Genomic DNA, 17,411 nt, shown 5'->3' on the forward strand with positions numbered 1-17,411 from the left:
TCTGAAGTGCCGCACTCATGAGTCAGTATATTAGACTCCGCCAGCCCTACGCTCTCTCAGTTCCTTCTTGTTGGCAACGCTGATAGAAGGGCAGGAGGGTGCATAACGTAATGGATATGAGCAACACATCTTGAAGAACAACAGTTACGAAAGGTAGGTAACCGTTTTTTCTAGTGCTTGCTTATATCGATTACATTTAGGTGACTCACAAGCAGTATCCCTGGACATGGGCTCAGAGTTCACCATCATGTGGCTTGCAACACTGCTCTACTGAAGCCAGCATCATCTTGGGCCTGCTGGGTTAGTGCGTAATGAGACGTAAACGTGTGGATGGATGACCAGGTATCGGCCCTGCAGATATCCTGAATAGGCACTTGAGCCAGGAAGTCTGCCAACGAGGCTTGCCCCCTAGTCGAGTGGGAAGTTACAATCACTGGTGGAGGCACTTTTGCCAGACTGTAGCAGCAACGGATGCAGGCAGCGATCCAGAGTGAAATTCTCTGTGCGGACACTGGACAACCTTTCATCCTGTCCGCCACCATGATGAACAACTGCGCTGACTTATGAAACAGCTTGGTCCTCTTGAAATAGAAGACAAGTGCTTTCCTGACATCCAGAGAGTGCAATTTGCACTCCTCCTCCAACTTATGAGGCTTTGGAAAGAAGACAGGTAAATATATGTCCTGGCTGGTATGAAACTGTGACATAACCTTGGGCAGGAATGCTTGGTGTGGCCGCAGCTGGACCTAGTTCTTACAGAACACTGTATATGGTCGCGTCGAAGTAAGCGCCCTGATCTCAGAGACCGTGTGGACGTTATTGAGCAGGAAGCCAGAGGCTCAAAGGGGGGGACCCACCAGCATGAGATTCAGGTTGCAAGGAGAGATGGGGTCCGGGATGTAAGGGTAGAGACGCTCCAGACTTTTCAAAAACCGGACTGTCATGTTGTGAACAAAGACTGCCCTGCCCTGGAATGGAGGGTGGAAGGCTGAAATAGCAGTCAAATGGACCTTAATCGAGGACAGGGATAAACTATGGAGCTTGAGGTGCAGAAGATTGCCTTGTTGGGTCTTGATATCTTGGTTCAAGGCCCAGCTCGTGAAACTTTTCCATTTGGCTAGGTAGGTCACCCCGGTGGAGGGCTTTCTGCTGCCCAACAAGATCTGATGGACACAGGCCGAGCACTCCTGTTCTTCCGCATTCAGCAGCCAGGATGTCAGGGGCAGCGCCGCCAGGTTTAGGTGCAGAAGACTGCCGTGGTTCTGAGACAGCAGATCCAGCCAGAGAGGCAGCTGCAGTGGGGCAGCCACCCAAAGGTCCAGCACCGTGTTTAACTAGTGCTGGCGAGGCCAAGCCAGGGCTACCAGGATCACCTTCGCCTTGTCCTGTTTGATCTTCTTGAGGACGCTGTGGATTAAGGGCCCCGGCAGGAAGGCGTACATCAGAGCCCCTGACCATGGGAGCAAAAAGGTGTGAGACACGGAGCCCCTGTCCATCCCCTGAATCAAGCAGAACACGTGGCACTTCCTGTTCTGGCATGATGCGAACAAGTTCACTTGGGGAGTTCCCCACCTTTGGGGGATCACACTGACCATCTCCGGATGGAGCGACCACTCATGGTGAGAAGAGAAAGTCCTGCTGAGGCAATCTGCTACCACGTTCCTGGCCTTGGGAAGGTACACAGCCACCAGATGAATGGCATGCTACACACAGAAGTCCCAAAGATGGAGAGCTTCTTAGCAAAGGGCCAACAACCTGACTCCACCCTACTTGTTGATGTAAAACATTGCAGCGATATTGTCCATCAGGATCTGTACCACCTTGCCCCGCAGGTGGGGCAGGAAAGCTTGGCAGGCCAAGCAAACCAGCTGGAGCTCTCAAACATTTATGTGGAGGGACAGATCGTCCTGCGACCAGCGACCTTATGTGCTGAGCTCGCCCAGGTGGGCTCCCCAGACTAGGTCCAAGGCATTGGAGACCAGGGTCAGCGGTGAGGATGGGGCCATGAAGGGAACTCCCTCCAATACCGATCCAGGGTCCAACCAACATGCCAAGGAAGACTGTATATGATGCAGCACCCTGACTACCCAGTCTAGATCATGCCTGTTGCTGATGTAGACTGACGCCAACCACGCTTGCAGTGGCCAGAGATGGAGCCAGGCACGACGGACCATGTACGTACAGGCTGTCATGTGGTCTAACAATCTCAGGCAGGTGTGAGCAGTGGTGAGCAGGTGGTCCCTTACATGAGAGATCAACTCCAACATGGCTTGGAAACAAGCTTCTGGAAAGAAGGCTCTGACTTGCATGGAGTCGAGCACCATTTTATGATTTCTATCCATTGCACCGGTCTGAGGGTCAACTTCTTATCATTTATCAACATGTCCAGGTTGTGGCAGGTTGAACATACCAGACTGAGGCTCCTTTGTACCTGATCCCGAGATCTGCCCTTGATGAGGTGTCAAGATACAGGTAGACCTGGACATTTTGACACCTCAGTTAAGCAGCCACTGGAGCCATACATTTAGTGATCACCAGTGAGGCCAATGAGAGTCCAAATGGCAGGGCCGTGAATTGGAAATGGCACCAGCCCACCATAAAACGGAGAAACCATCTATGCCCTTGGAAGATAGAGATATGAAAATAAGCATCCTTCAAATCGAGGGCAACATACCAGTTTCCCAGATCCAGGGAGGGAATGATGGAGGCCAGGGAGACCATATGAAACATACTTCTTGAGAGATTGTTTGAGGTGTCACAGGTCTTATGAGTCTTAGGCACCCTTTTGCTTTTGGGATTAGGAAATAATGGGAGTAGAACCCTTTCCCTCTCATTTTGCAAGGGACCTCCTCTACTGCCTCCAGCTGCAGGAGGTTCTCGACCTCCTGAATGAGGAGTTGCCCGTGAGAAGAGTCCCTGAAGAGGGACAGGGAAGGGGAGTGGGAAGGAGGGCGGCCAAGAATTGTAGGGTGTAGCCCAGAGATATAATTTCGAGCACCCAGCGGTCCAAGGTCACTCATGACCAGGCTGAACAGTAGGGGTGGTTGAGGAAAAAGGATGGACCCAGGAAGTTGACTGGAATGTCACTTTTGAGTGAACCCTCAAAACAAGCACTTCTGGCCCCCATGGTCAGGTTGAGCAGGTGTGCGGGAGGTGGAAGAGTAGTAACGACTAAAACTCATGTCTCTGTCCTTCCTTCTAGCAGAGCCCTGCCGAGGTGGCTAAGGCCTTGGTGCGGGGGAGGAGGGAGGCCTTGAAATGCTTCCTCGCCAATTGCGGCGTATGCAGGACCAGTGAGCAGAGTGTGGCCCAAGTGTCCTTAAGTCCATGCAACCTTACATTCATCTGCATTCCCATCAAATGGGAAGTCCTGGATGGAGGACTGCATCTCCTGCTACAGGCCTGTGGTTTGAAGCCAAAATCTACATCTCATAACCACAGTCGATGCAACCACCCTGGCATCCGAATCGGCCATGTCCCAGACCATTTTGAAGGCTTATCTAGCCACTGCCATTCCCTCCTCAACTAGGGCCCTGAACTCTTTGTACAAGTCCTTGGGCAGGGAATCCTTGAACTCATGGAGGGAGTGCCACAGATTGAAGTTATATCTCCCCAATAAAGCCTGCTGATTTGCTACCCTAAATTGAAGGCTGGATGTTTAATAAATCTTTCTTCCAAAAAGGTCCAGCCTCTTTGCTACTTTATTTTGGGGGGGCAGAACTGGTTTGCCTGGATGTCTTTCCCGTTGGTAGCAGACACAACCAGTGACCCCGGAGGTGGGTGGGTGTACAAGTATTCGAACCCTTTAGCCAGGATGAAATAGTTCTTTTCAGCCGTTTTGGAGGTAGGTGGAATGGAGGACAGGGTCTGCCAGAGGGCTCTAGCTATTTTCAAGATCCCATCATGCACCGGCCGTGCAACTCACAAGGGAGTTGTTGCCGAGAGCACATTAAACAAGGTGTCCAACTGCTTTGTCATCTCCTCCACCTCCAGGCCCAAATTCATGGCCACCCTTTGGAGCAGGGCCTGATGCTCCTCAAAATCGTCCAGTGAGCTGGCATGAGAAGGTCCTGCAACAGCCTCGCCTGGCAACGAGGAGGATGACTGAACCACTGGGGGCAGGTCTGGGACATCATCTGCCATGGGGGAAGAGGAGTTGGGGTGGGCATTCACTCCTGTGCCCCGGTGTCTGATTCTGCTCCGCACACCAAGCCCAGTGCTGCCGGTACTGTTGGTTGTTTCTCTGAAGTGGCAACCGATGAGTGATGTGAAAAGGGCATCAGCAGAACCAGCACGTCCCATGCATTCCAGTAGGGCTACCTACTTGCACCAGGCACCCACTATCTTCTCTCAATTCTCACTTAATCCACAAAGCCAACACACACTAACCTACATCTTTTTAAAAGGTTGTTAATACAGAGCCTTCTTCCAGATGCCCCAGGGCATCCTGTCTGATGTGTGTTGTCCATTTACACTGTAGTCTTTCTTGGGGCAGGGGCCATGTCTTTATCCTATATAGTGCTCAACAAGCAGCACCAGAACTTAACCAATAATAAACTTGTTTGCTCAAAAGGAAGTTGGTACTTGTTTTTCATCATAGAATCGTAGAAGAATCATAGAAGATTAGCGTTGGAAGATACCTCAGGAGGTCATCTAGTCCAACCCATTGCTCAAAGCAGGACTAACACCCATTAAATCATCCCAGCCAGGGCTTTGTCAAGCCGGGCCTTAAAAACCTCTAAGGATGGAGATTCCACCACCTCCTTAGGTAACCCATTCCAGTGCTTCACCACCCTCCTAGTGAAATAGTGTTTCCTAATATCCAACCTACACTTCCCCCAATGCAACTTGAGACCATTGCTACTTGTTCTGTCATCTGCCATCACTGAGAACAGCCAAGCTCCATCCTCTTTGGAACCCCCCTTCAGGTAGTTGAAGGCTGCTATCAAATCCCCCCTTACTCTTCTCTTCTGCAGACTAAACAAGCCCATTTCCCTCAGCCTCTCCTCGTAAGTCATGTGCCCCAGCCCCCTAATAATTTTCGTTGTCCTCCGCTAGACTCTCTCCAATTTGTCCACATCCTTTTTGTAGTGGGGGCCCCAAAACTGGATGCAATACTCCAGGTGTGGCTTCACCAGTGCCAAATAGAGGGGAATAATCACTTCCCTCGATCTGCTGGCAATACTTCTACTAATGCAGCCCAATATGCCATTAGCCTTCTTGGCAACAAGGGCACATTGCTGACATATCCAGCTTCTCATTCACTGTAATCCCCAGGTCCTTTTCTGCAGAACTGCTGCCTAGCCACTCGGTCCCTAGTCTATGCATGGGACTCTTCCATCCTAAGTGCAGGACTCTGCACTTGTCCTTGTTGAACCTCATCAGATTTCTTTTGGCCCAATCCTCCAATTTGTCTAGTTCACTCTGGACTCTATCCCTACCCTCCAGCATATCTACCTCTCCCCACAGCTTAGTGTCATCTGCGAACTTGCTGGGGGTGCAATCCATCCCATCATCCAGATCATTAATAAAGATGTTGAACAAAACTGGCCCCAGGACCTACCCTTGGAACATTCTACTTGATACCGGCTGCCAACCAGACATCAAACCATTGATCACTACCCGTTGAGCCCAACAATCTAGCCAGCTTTCTATCCACCTTATAGTCAATTCATCCAATCCATACTTTTTGGAAAGAATACTGTGGGAGTACATGTCACAAGGTGTTTCGTACCCTGAAGGTCAGTGATCCACAAGAGCATATTATCAGCTAAAGAATATGCAAAAACCGTAGGGTGGCTGTGACATGGAATAAACCGCTTGTGTAACTTTTATAGTACCTGATATATTTGTCTCAATGGTTTATTAAGGTGGCAGTCAGTATTCCATTTATGTCTTCTTTTAAAGACAGAAGCCAGAGTCCTTTCCCCCCCCGTCTGCCCCTGTCTCACTACACATGTCACTGAAAACAAAACACTTGTACCTCATGGGTGGATTCATCATTTGCATGTCCATGAAGTTCTTCAAAAGTGTGATTTGGATCCACTAGCAAAACACAACGGCCACTAAGTGATATTTTATATATGCAAACAGATTTGTTAAGCCCAGAAAGCTTCTTAGAACCTGTCAGGCTTCTGTTTCTCTTACTAGGGTCAAATCTAGATAATTTATGCAATGCTGTAAATCCAGTTAATCTTAAAATATTCTGTAATTGAGAGGTGAGGAAGCAGTTTATAGATGCCTTCCATAGTACTGGCTGTGTAGGAAACGGCCCACCTTCTGATTTATGTTTTTTCCTCATACATTCTGTAAGATGCAAATAAACATTTTCTCCTGTTTAACGTACATCAAAATGAAGTCCCTGACAGTGGAGTTGGGGCATTTTTTTGGCAGGCACAAGCATAGTGATTGGACTTCTGATAAAGTAAGGCAGATAGCATGGAGAAAGTAGCTGAATCTGCTAAGTCAAGAGTACAGAGAATGTTCTTCCTCACCATTCTTGGAGAGGGCCACCAGGAGACTAAAATACCCTAAGGTATACAAGGCAGCCATTAGAGGAGCAGAAGAGATTTTGTTTCCAATACTACAACAAGACTACTACCTCCTGTAGAATCCCTTATTTTATCCATCATGGTCTGCTCCAGACACTACGGTTCTGAGTGAAGTATAAATCTGTATCTATAGTAGGAGCCTTTGATGATCTATCATCTAAATCACTCTGTGTCACTTGTACCTCGCTATGTTGAAAGGTTGGGTTTTTTTGGAGGGGGAGAGAGTGGTGGGGGAAGGAATCAAAGAACATGATGATTACACTGAGTAGGGATTGACAATAGCAATTGCACTAGCAATACAGATGTATATTCAGACTGTGTCATTGGATAGCTAGATCAGGGATAGAGCTGATGACTTCTAAACAGACTACATCTCATTGCTCAGGGATGTAGACTCTTCCATTGAGCCTACAAATTTGCAGCAAAGTGCCAGTCAGATTGGACTGTTCAAAAATGAAGAGCTCCTGTAGCGGCTTTGGAGACGATTATTAATAGTAAATATTTATATTATGGTAGCTCCCAAAGGCCCCCATTAATACCATTGTGCTTGGTGAGGAACAAACACAGAGAGAGATGAGACAATCTTTGCACAGAGCATTTGGTTTGGGGGAAGGGTCAGCAGTGGCAAAGAATACAGGAATGACAATAGCAGAAAGGTTAGAAGCAGGTGCATTAGCATTCAGTGTTAGAGGCATTGGTGACAGATTTGGACAGAAGTGGAAGATCTGATGACAATATCTGGCTGGTAGAGCCTTGTGGGGTTCTCTTTAAAGCATATTTAAAGGACTCAGACACACCCAAGAAATCTGATGTATATTCTTGATTCTGCTATGGACATACTGACTTTGCATAAGTCACTTAAGGACCAATTTTCATTGGCTTCAATATAGCTATTGACAAGAGTAAATGCTACTCAACATGAGTAAGGGTTGCTGAATTGGGCCTTCATGGTTTTGTACCTTAGTTTCCTTGTCTGCAAAATGTAGATTTATAAAACTTGCCTACCTCAAACGCATACCATGAGCCTAAATTCATTCATATTTTTACCACACAATGAGAATCAACAGATGGAAAGCACTAAAACATGCAAAATATGTAACATGCTTGTCATGTGAAACATATTTCTACTAAAGATGATTGAAAATGTTCTGACAAAAATATTTTCATCAGCAAATGCTGATTTTTCAAAACAGAAATTATTCAGAGGAAAGGGTCAGTCAACAACATTTCCTACTTTCTAAAAAAATTTTAAAAGTTCCTTTTTGAGGTTGAAATGACTTTTCATAAGCAAGAACCAATTTCTGGTGAATAGGATTTGCTCTTTGACTAACTGGAAGAAATCCTGATACTTATGGAAAGTTTTGAAGAATATTTTGATTAGAAACAATTTGTTTATATTTTATACTTCTCCCCCAACATTTTTTTTAAACTAGGAATCTTTACATGAAAAGAGAATCTTTATTTCTTAAGAGTACTTCAATTTCCATGGTTTGTTCCTCACCAAAAAATCTTAATCCTCTGTTTGCAAGATCATAGACATCTCCACAGCAACTAATGGTGAAGTCAAAAACAGAGGATTATGACTTCAGGTGAAGAACAAACATCTGGAAGTGATGAAATCCTAGAAGACAATGATCCTGTTTTTCAAGAAAACATTAGAAGCAACAAATCAGGGAGAAAGACCAAAAATATGTACAAAATATAGATAGAATGCAATCTAAAGGAAACATCCAATATTTAGTGGATTAACTGTGAACCACATGGAAAATACGGAAAAGAACCTAATACAAACATGAAATGCTACTGTACATTTCTTAAGCATACCTTATTTATAAAGGCAATGTCAATATTTCTAATCTTTTTTATTATTATGTAAAAACCCACTGACGATTTATTTCATATTTGCAAAATTTACTTTTGAAAGAAGCGGATGTGTGCCAGCACATCTGGAAACCACTTTTAATTGCATTTTCCTCAAGTAGGAAAGCAGTAGCTTGTACCCATAGTGAAGCTTGTATATCTGGCCACACAAATGCTAGCAACCACCTGTGCTTTACTCTTATTTGCATTATAGAGTATATCACATTACTACCCTATTATTCCAGAACTACATATAAAGTTGTTATGTGATTGAGCTGCAGCAAGTGTGGTCTTAAAAAAGGCCTTTCCTCAACAAAAAAATGTAATAAACTTGATTGCAGTTAAGGTACTTACCACTGAGGATATCACAATAAGCGTGAGTCTAAAATTGTCTTGTCTGGTCCTGAAAGTCATAAAGATATACATTAAAAATATGTTTATTAGTCTGCAGAGTGGAATTTAGTAAATTAATTTATCTCTTCAAATGAGATGCATTGTGTGGGGTTTCATTTTGGTTTGGTTTCTGTTTGGTTATTTTTACATTTTATTTCAGACTTTTAGTGTCATAATCATACTTCATCCTGCATTTTTAGTCAAACTCTATGATTATAAAAGACAATTACAACTCTGATCTGCCAGCACAATATTTCAATTCAGTCAAAAATATTTTCATAAACTGCAAACATCTTGATCTTATGGTAATCTGGGTCTTTTTGGCTTACAAGGGAAAAGTAAATATTTTGCTTGTTTACATCCCCATCATTCATTTTTGACAAAGGATGAAGTTCCAGATTAGTACATTATTTTTATATTCCTTTTTTGCAATATCATTCTTTCAGAATTCTCAGTGTGTTTAAGGTGGACATGCAAACATCTGTATGTACCATCTGGGGGGGGGAGACAGTGATTACTTGTAATGTATTAACTCTGATATAGGAATCCCTGAATCTCCCAGGACACACCAGTCAGAAATAGACACTAGTCTGTACAAATTTCCAAATAGTTTTTTTTTCTCCCTTAAAGTATAAAAAAGAGTAATCCTTGAACATACTGATACAGCCAAACGAACTACCATATTTTAGTATAAATTGCTATGGTTATTTTCATAACATTCATTTAACTAAGAACAGAGCTATAAATGTCACATCAGCATACTTCTATCTGCTTATCAGTTAATATGTTTGGGGAAAAAAGATTTCACAATATCATTAATGTAAAAACACATTCACCTGACTAATATTTTCACCCCCACTTCAGAAATTAAATTTTATGGGATTATATGAAGACACAGAGAATTCCTCTTGGGACCAAATCCTAAATAACTTCACTATGTGCTGTCAAGAGCCCTGAGGTTTGGAATGAATGATTCTTCTCCCTCTTCCAGACAGAGGAATTGTGGAGCTGATTCCTGGATACTAGCTCTGCCATTATACTCTCTTTCTTTGTGGAGAAATCACTAACGGATCCACAAATCTATTTGGCCTCTCTCCCGCCCTCCCACCACCAAAATCCCTCCATGACCATGCACAGCAGCACCTAGATGGCATGCATTCCCTGCACAGGCTGTCCAAATTCTGCTGCCTCCCACCACATAGCAGCATTGGTTCTGCTGCATCCAAGGTTCTCCATATATGCTGGGAAAGGAGGGCAAGATTTGTCCCTTAATCTATCTTCTTCATACTTCCAAGCTTTGTGTGCCACACCTATGCATATTGGGCATCCCTTTAAAAATGCACCCAACAACTATATATTCAATAATATTACAAATGCTGGATGGGTTGCTGTATAGAACATTCACTGGGCCACACAGCTAGCCCTTTAATATCCTAGGGGAATTAAGAAAGTTAACAGGCCACAATCATATTGTGGTAAAATTATAACCTGGTTTCACAGTATGAACATATTAGTTGTCCATGTGAAGAAGAGAGAATGCTCTTTCTGCTATTCCCTAATCGATGGTAACTGTTTTACTTTGTTAAAAATATTTTCATTGTTGAAATCAACTTTACTGGGGGGGAAAGGTGTTTTTAATTATCAAAACAGTGGAACTGGGAATTTAAATCTGATTCCTCTTGGAAATATTTTATATTATGTAGTTTTTTCAAGTGAGAATGTGTTAGCACACCCACGTAAATAAATTGGAAATAGTGACACTGCTTTATCTAATCAAAGCAAGGTTATGGGAATAAGTTTAGAAACAAAAGAATGCAAACTATCTGGGAAAAAAAAGCTCTTAGATGCTACTTCTTTTTACAAAATTCGGAGCTCATTCCACCACCCTTCCTAACTGTATTACCATCCTCCACAAGTCAGGCCACTGAAGACAATGGGACTGCTTGTAGAAGATGATACTACAATCAGGAACCAAGTGAAATACCCAGAATCATATCTTCAGCTTTTAAGAGAGATAGATGCTGATTCTGTTTAGAGTTAAGAGACACTTAAGCAGGGGAGCAGGAAAATTACGCTCTACCACAAATGGTTAAGCAGTCATGGAAAGAAAAAAAAAATTGCATCCTACAAAGGCTTGCTCACCATGGGTACGATTCGAAGCCCAGTGAAGTCAATGGGATTCTTTCCAGTGATTACAATGAGCTTTAGATCAGGCCCCAAGTGTTCACATTTCCTCAACTGCCACACTCACTAGCATTGCTAATAGGAGAACAGCATAATAAGAGATGTGTCTGGGAATGAGATGAACAGTGCCTTAGAAGAAATGGGATTTTTACGAGATGCTGAGCCATTAACATTTTAAAATATAGATATGAATTCATTCTACCGTAATTCACAGTATTGCAGATGATAGCCTGGTGGTGGGGTAAAGAGCAAGCAAACACTCCGATGGACACACTGCCCAAATCCCTCTCATTTCAGACTGTAGATCTGATGGGATTTATTAGGACAATTCCCCTTAAACCAATGAGTCCGGTAGTGTGCATGTGCATACGTACACATGGAGTTTGTCCACTCGGTTACTTGTAAACTGGAAACAGGATAGTGGCTGGTGACTGGTGCAGAACATGCTACATGAAGGGAAAAGAGAGCATCGCCACCTGGACAGAAAGCCCTGCCACAGCCAGAAACTACTGAATATCTGGGTGATTGTTGTGTGCAGAAAGCAGAGTTGACATTGGAATTACTACCAGGAACAGGGGTTTTCTGGGTCACGTTAGTATGTCATGGCCATTTTAAGAAGGGCAGGGTTAAATCCTTGTCCATTTTTTCCCTTAGAGAATGGGTTGCAGATATTTAAAAAGGCTATGTAATTCTATTGGTCCTTCTTGGGAAATTTGACAAATCTAAGATCATATATCATTGTTCTCAATTAAAAACAATATTTGGATACAGTAATTATTTAATAACCAATCAGAATATGGTGTGGTTATACCAACAATTTTTTAATTAAAACAAACTTTGTAAACTTTTGAGAGTCTGCTGCAGAAATAATAGAGAAGGGAATATTATCAAGAACTATTTTGTCTGCATGTAGTCTCTGAGGAAACTCACACATTTTTATTCAGACCCTTAAAATCACTGCACAGAAAAAATATATATAATAAGAAAACGCACATAACATGCTAATAAAATGAGATCCCATTAGTAAATTACACCACTGTACACTATAAGTAGTCTGGATGCTTGTATTCCCGTTGCATAAGAATACACAGCAATCATACTACTCTTATATAATGCTAAAAGTCTGAAGATGAAAAATAAAATAATTTCATCTTAAATTGGCATTTCTAGTCATTTACTGTACTTTTTATCACTGAGCCGACAACACATTACCATTAGTAGCTTGTAACAAAACTAACATTTTAATTTAGCACATCATCTTCTTTTTTTTCTAACTCATGAAGTTTGGAGTCTGGTATGTACTCCTCTTATCTAACTCTGTTACTTTAGAATCTAAGAGTGCACTGTGTACGTTAATCTTTCATGGCAGAGTTCACTGAAGTTCTGCCAAAATTCAATAATTATGTTCTATCCAGTGTAGCAATTTATTTATCTCATTGCTGGAATTTAGACCATATAGAACAAAGTGCTCAGTTTACATGAATGAAATGCATTTAAAAAAATCCTCTGTTTCATTTCTCAAGTTTTAAAAATGACGGTGCAAATTACTGAATCTGAAGGCTGTCTTTTCAAGTCTGTTTGTTATCCTCGTGAATCGAACATGCTTTGTTATGTGTTTATTTGATTTTTTAAGTAGGGGGAAAAAGTACTTTAGATATTGTTACACATTGGAAAAAAATGACATATAATGTCCTTTTGTCACTGCACTATTCGCAAAATCCTCAAGCATCGATGTGTCATGGTTAACAGTGCAAACTACAAAGCAAAACTGTAATATTTTGAATGAGGACCAATTATTTTATTAAGTTAAAATCAGCAATTGGAAGTTCAGCTGTTCTATAGAGTAGAATCAGAGTAAATACAATTCTTCACACTAGTGATACCTTCATAAACAAACAAAAAACAAAAGTTAAAGAATGCCAATTAGGAAGTTAAAATAACACCATTTCAGAGAATTGTAAAAATCACTTCATGGGGAATATTTAGTATGCTTTACTTTTGAAAGTCTCCAGGAAACTTAACAAACCAGGTCATGTATCAACCTGGCTGTAGTGAAGAAATATTCATTTGTTGTTTCAGGATTTAGAAAGAGGAAATAACGTTAAATATTATTTACTGACTTAGCCAATATTTTTTGATGAAGCAAAATACTAACTAGCATATCAGGTACTTTTGTGAACTTTACAGTAGTCTAAAATAAAATGTACACTGTCTTCAGTTTCTTTGCAAACTCTCCTTTACTTTAGACACTGTAACAATCTCTTACCACAATAGAGAACTTGACTTTGGATTTAGAAAATGGCTCACAAAGTTTCTAGAGCAGTACATGCTATGATTTATAACTCAGTCTTCCCCCTTACCTCCATAAAATATGAAACTCTACAAGCAATGCACAAAGTATTGCTAGCCAGTGCTCACTTTTTGTATTGAAAACCTTGCTTTAAAATGTAGTTAGCAAGGAATGGGATAGAAATTGGGGGGTGGAGGGATAAGGGAGGTTAAATCAACTATATCTAATTTAGAGAGACAAGCAAAAATTATTTTTATATATTGGATACAAGATTTATTTCCCCCTCTCCCAAATGCTACTGTGACATTTCCTTTTATACACTATATTGTCATTTTCCGGCAATACTTCAGAGTAAAACAGGATTCAGCTGCAATATATTTTCACCCCTTTGGCAAACCTAAAAATAAAATCTCCACTAAAATCTATTAGATCTTACACATGGTGTGCTGTTTCAGAAACACGGCCAATCATTATTTCAATGTATTTTTAATCTTGTCAGTTTTCTCCTCTGCAAACGCCATGTGTTACAATTCAAATGTTAGGAAAGAACGTACAGTATCATAATTCAGTCCACAGCAACACAATAATGCACAAACACTTTTCTAAAGAAATTAATATGCATTTTCAGACCCTGAAGGTTTCTTAAAGCTTCTCAAGTTGTTCCAGGTGCTTTTCCCTAAATCTAGTTACATCTTGCATTGTGTAATAATAAAGGAAAGAACAATACACTTTATAGAAAATGTATGTATGCTTAAAAGAGAAATACACAATGCCTACAAAGCTCATTCTAACTGCAGGTGCTATTGCAAAAGGGAGCAGAGTAGTGTGGTGATGAAAGCCTCGTTTCTTACTGATGCTGCTTATTAAACTTGACTTTGCTTATAAGTCAAGGTGAAAATAGATTAAAATATAAGAGGAAAAAAGCAATTAAAAGGCTAAAACCACAAGTACTGATAAGTAAAATAAAATCTTTACAAAAATCTTGCTTCATATATTCCCTTTACATCGAGTAGACACTGAAATCTGCCTTCAGTACTGGTGCAAGCTATACAGTATGGAAACTAAGGACCTCCTGTTACAATTACTGTACTTCATTGTTGGAAATAGATTTAACTAAAAAAACATTCAAGAGTACAATAGTGAACTATTCATTTACTGGGCCAAATTTATTTAGATAATATAAAAAATAAATAAGTGCATATAAAATACAGTGACAATCTCTACAAAATTTTGATCTCTGAAAACACTGAAATGTCAACTTTCTCAGTTCTTTATTAATGTTTAAAGTAACTCTCCTGTTCCGTTTTTAATAATAAAGGACTTGCAGCAGTTGCACACTATTCCAGAAAGCTTCATAGCCAGATTTTTTAAAATTTAGGATAAATTCAAAGGTTTTTTAAAAAATTACAACATTCTGCCTATATCTGAATAGTTATATTAAAAAGGTTAACTTTTACTGTGCACACAAAGAAACTTCTAGAAAATTTCATTACTTACTGTTCACTGAGTATTACTCACTGAGATTAACTGTTTAAAGAATTCATCTGCTACTTATCCAGGAGTGTTTTAAACAATCCTTAGCACTGTATACTGCTTAAATGAGATAAAATTAGCCTGTTTCGGTATACTGAAAAAAAGATATGCATATAAAAGAAAAGCCTTCCTCCTTATGACTTAGCTCATTGTAACCTATTTTTGGTGGCAAGTGAGCTACGGAAATTTAGAATGATAATAGCAACAATTTGGTACATTAGGAAAAAACAGAAAGAAAATGAATGTGTCAGATATACTGTACAAAGTCATTTTGACATGCCTACACAACTGGTTGTAGCAGCTTTCACAAATGATTCCTAATCACAAAAAAAATGCTCCAGGTTCTTTTAGAGAAAGCTTGCTGTTGGGAAGTTGATTTTGGCAAGGTGCCAAAATCATGTGCACAAGGGGCCCTCATTACCAATTCATGGCAGCCTTCAGCGCTGACAAAAAAATGTGACCCAACAGGCTAAAGCAACGACTAAAATTAAAAATTATGAGACAAAGACAACTTACTTAATATTCCTTACATAGCCACATTGAACTTTTTCGTAATTAAACCCTCGTTAGTTTAAACAGTTTTCAACTACTTTTAAATAATTGAACAGGCATTCTTTAAAAGCTGAAAGCTTTCCCTGTAAATTCACTCAATCTACTGCACTTTTAAAAGTGTTTTCATGTGCTAACAGAACTTTCATTGTAAGTGTCTACTAAAAATCTCTCCCCAAAACAGGAGTAGTGTGCCCATACAGATTTAATTTCTATAAATAGTAAACAGACAATTACAACATTTCACCAGCTTTAAAACGGGGGGCGGGGGGAGGACTTAATATATAAGAGTAGCTATTTCCCAAATGTTCTAAAAAGATAATCAAAATGTTCATGCAAGTTGCAAACATTAAGCATTTACAATTAACAGAGCTGCACAACTTTCCCATAAAAGCAGATTTGATACACAGCCTTACCTAGATGTCGTCTGGCTTTTCTGTGGATCAAAAAGTTTCCTGCCTAAGCACACAGATATTCTTTCACAAACCATAAAGGCCCCTTTGATTAATCCAGCACTGTAACAGACTGCTTTCTACACCACAGTGAGAGCAGGATACATCAGCTTTCAAGAGAAAAAAATATTCTTAATACACAATTAGCAGCAGATTTATCTTAAAGAGGGAAAAGGCATTTTTTAAAAAGCAAAGAGGGTGCGGTCAGATGTTAGGCTATCCCTGAGAAAAGGGGCCTAGGCTGCATTAGTACCTAAATACTAGCAGAAGCAAACTGGGAAAGGAGCCAATGGAATGACTTTGTTTGACCCAGCTGCCAATCTCTCCTGAAGCAGTGCGCCAGACTAAACACTGACACTATTTTAACTCAAATCAGGCTACAGCAGCTGTTTGCTTTCCGGCTCTGAGCTATGCACCATGGCCATGATGACTCTGCACAGCACATATGACAGAGCTAGGGTTGTACTGCTAAAATATGTTCCATGTTTGGATTTGTCATATAGGAGCAATTTTAACACCCCTTGTTCCCCTGGAGTGAAATAAAAATGAGATTATAGTCCTGCAGAAACTCAGCATTTCAATTCAAGTAAAAGAGGAGAAGTGACCATTTAGGACAAAAGAGGACTGGAACATACTATGAAGATGTGAGCACATGATTCCAAAATCCAACTGGCACCCAAGATAGAATCAGTGCTAAGTCAAAAAAATGAGACTCATCAAGAAACAGAAATAACACATCTATTTCCCCTTTCTCATTAGTTCTTCTGCCTAAACTGTATTTTTGTAACAGTTTTTAAATATTGTATAGGCATCCCTCCCCCATAAACACTATACATATATGTGTTGTGTACGTAGGCATATATCTACCCATACACACACAGGTCCAGATTCCGTTCTCCGTTACACTGGTGCAACCTTCAGAATGACTCAATTGCGACCAGTGGAGTTATTCCAATTTGCACCATCATAAACTAGATTAGAACTTGACGTATCCATTTACATATAAAGTTCATATGTGAAAAGTAAGATCATGAAAAGAAAATATAAACCTCTATTCACTACAGGTATGGTGCATGGAAGCTGACACACCATATTCTGTAACCAATGTAAAAAGAAACATTCAGATCTTGTGAGTATCTGAAGTGGAACACAAACATACATAAAATTCAGCAGGGGCACTGAGAAACATCCCTTCTGAACTATATAGTATCAGATTATATAGCAAAAGTTGAACAAAGTTTCTTCTATTAGAATTTTGGTGCACTTCCACCCAAACTCACCAATGGTGCCACAGCCACAGAGTTCCTCTACCCCACCCTGCCCTAGAAAGCTCATTGGCTTCTCACACACACACTGCATCCCTGTCCCCCAGCCTTGCCTCCCCAGATGACGTGAAACAAATGTTGAAGTATACGCTAATTCAAAGCAAAAAAGTAGACTATAGGAGAAAATAATTGGTGTGCTGACATCTTCCAGGGGCACGGTTCTGTCGAATTATCAAATGAGAACTAGAGGAACACTCCTTTTTTCTTCAAATATATTTTATTTAGGTTTTCACAGAGAAAATCATATCACAAAGCTGAACATACAGTATGCATT

General features: G+C 40.8%; 1 long non-coding RNA gene across 2 annotated transcripts in view; it reads right to left on the minus strand.

Moving 5' to 3' along the window:
- LOC120381401 overlaps positions 1 to 17,411 on the minus strand; it is a 143,382-nt gene that overhangs the window by 120,562 nt on the left and 5,409 nt on the right. For both annotated transcript variants that reach the window (XR_005588047.1, XR_005588048.1), the window contains exon 3: positions 8,766 to 8,814. This is a non-coding gene — a long non-coding RNA (uncharacterized LOC120381401). The remainder of the gene's footprint in view (positions 1 to 8,765; positions 8,815 to 17,411) is intronic.

The sequence above is a fragment of the Mauremys reevesii genome, linkage group 1, assembly GCF_016161935.1.
Source record: "Mauremys reevesii isolate NIE-2019 linkage group 1, ASM1616193v1, whole genome shotgun sequence".
In the NCBI taxonomy this organism is placed as follows: Eukaryota; Metazoa; Chordata; order Testudines; family Geoemydidae; genus Mauremys; species Mauremys reevesii.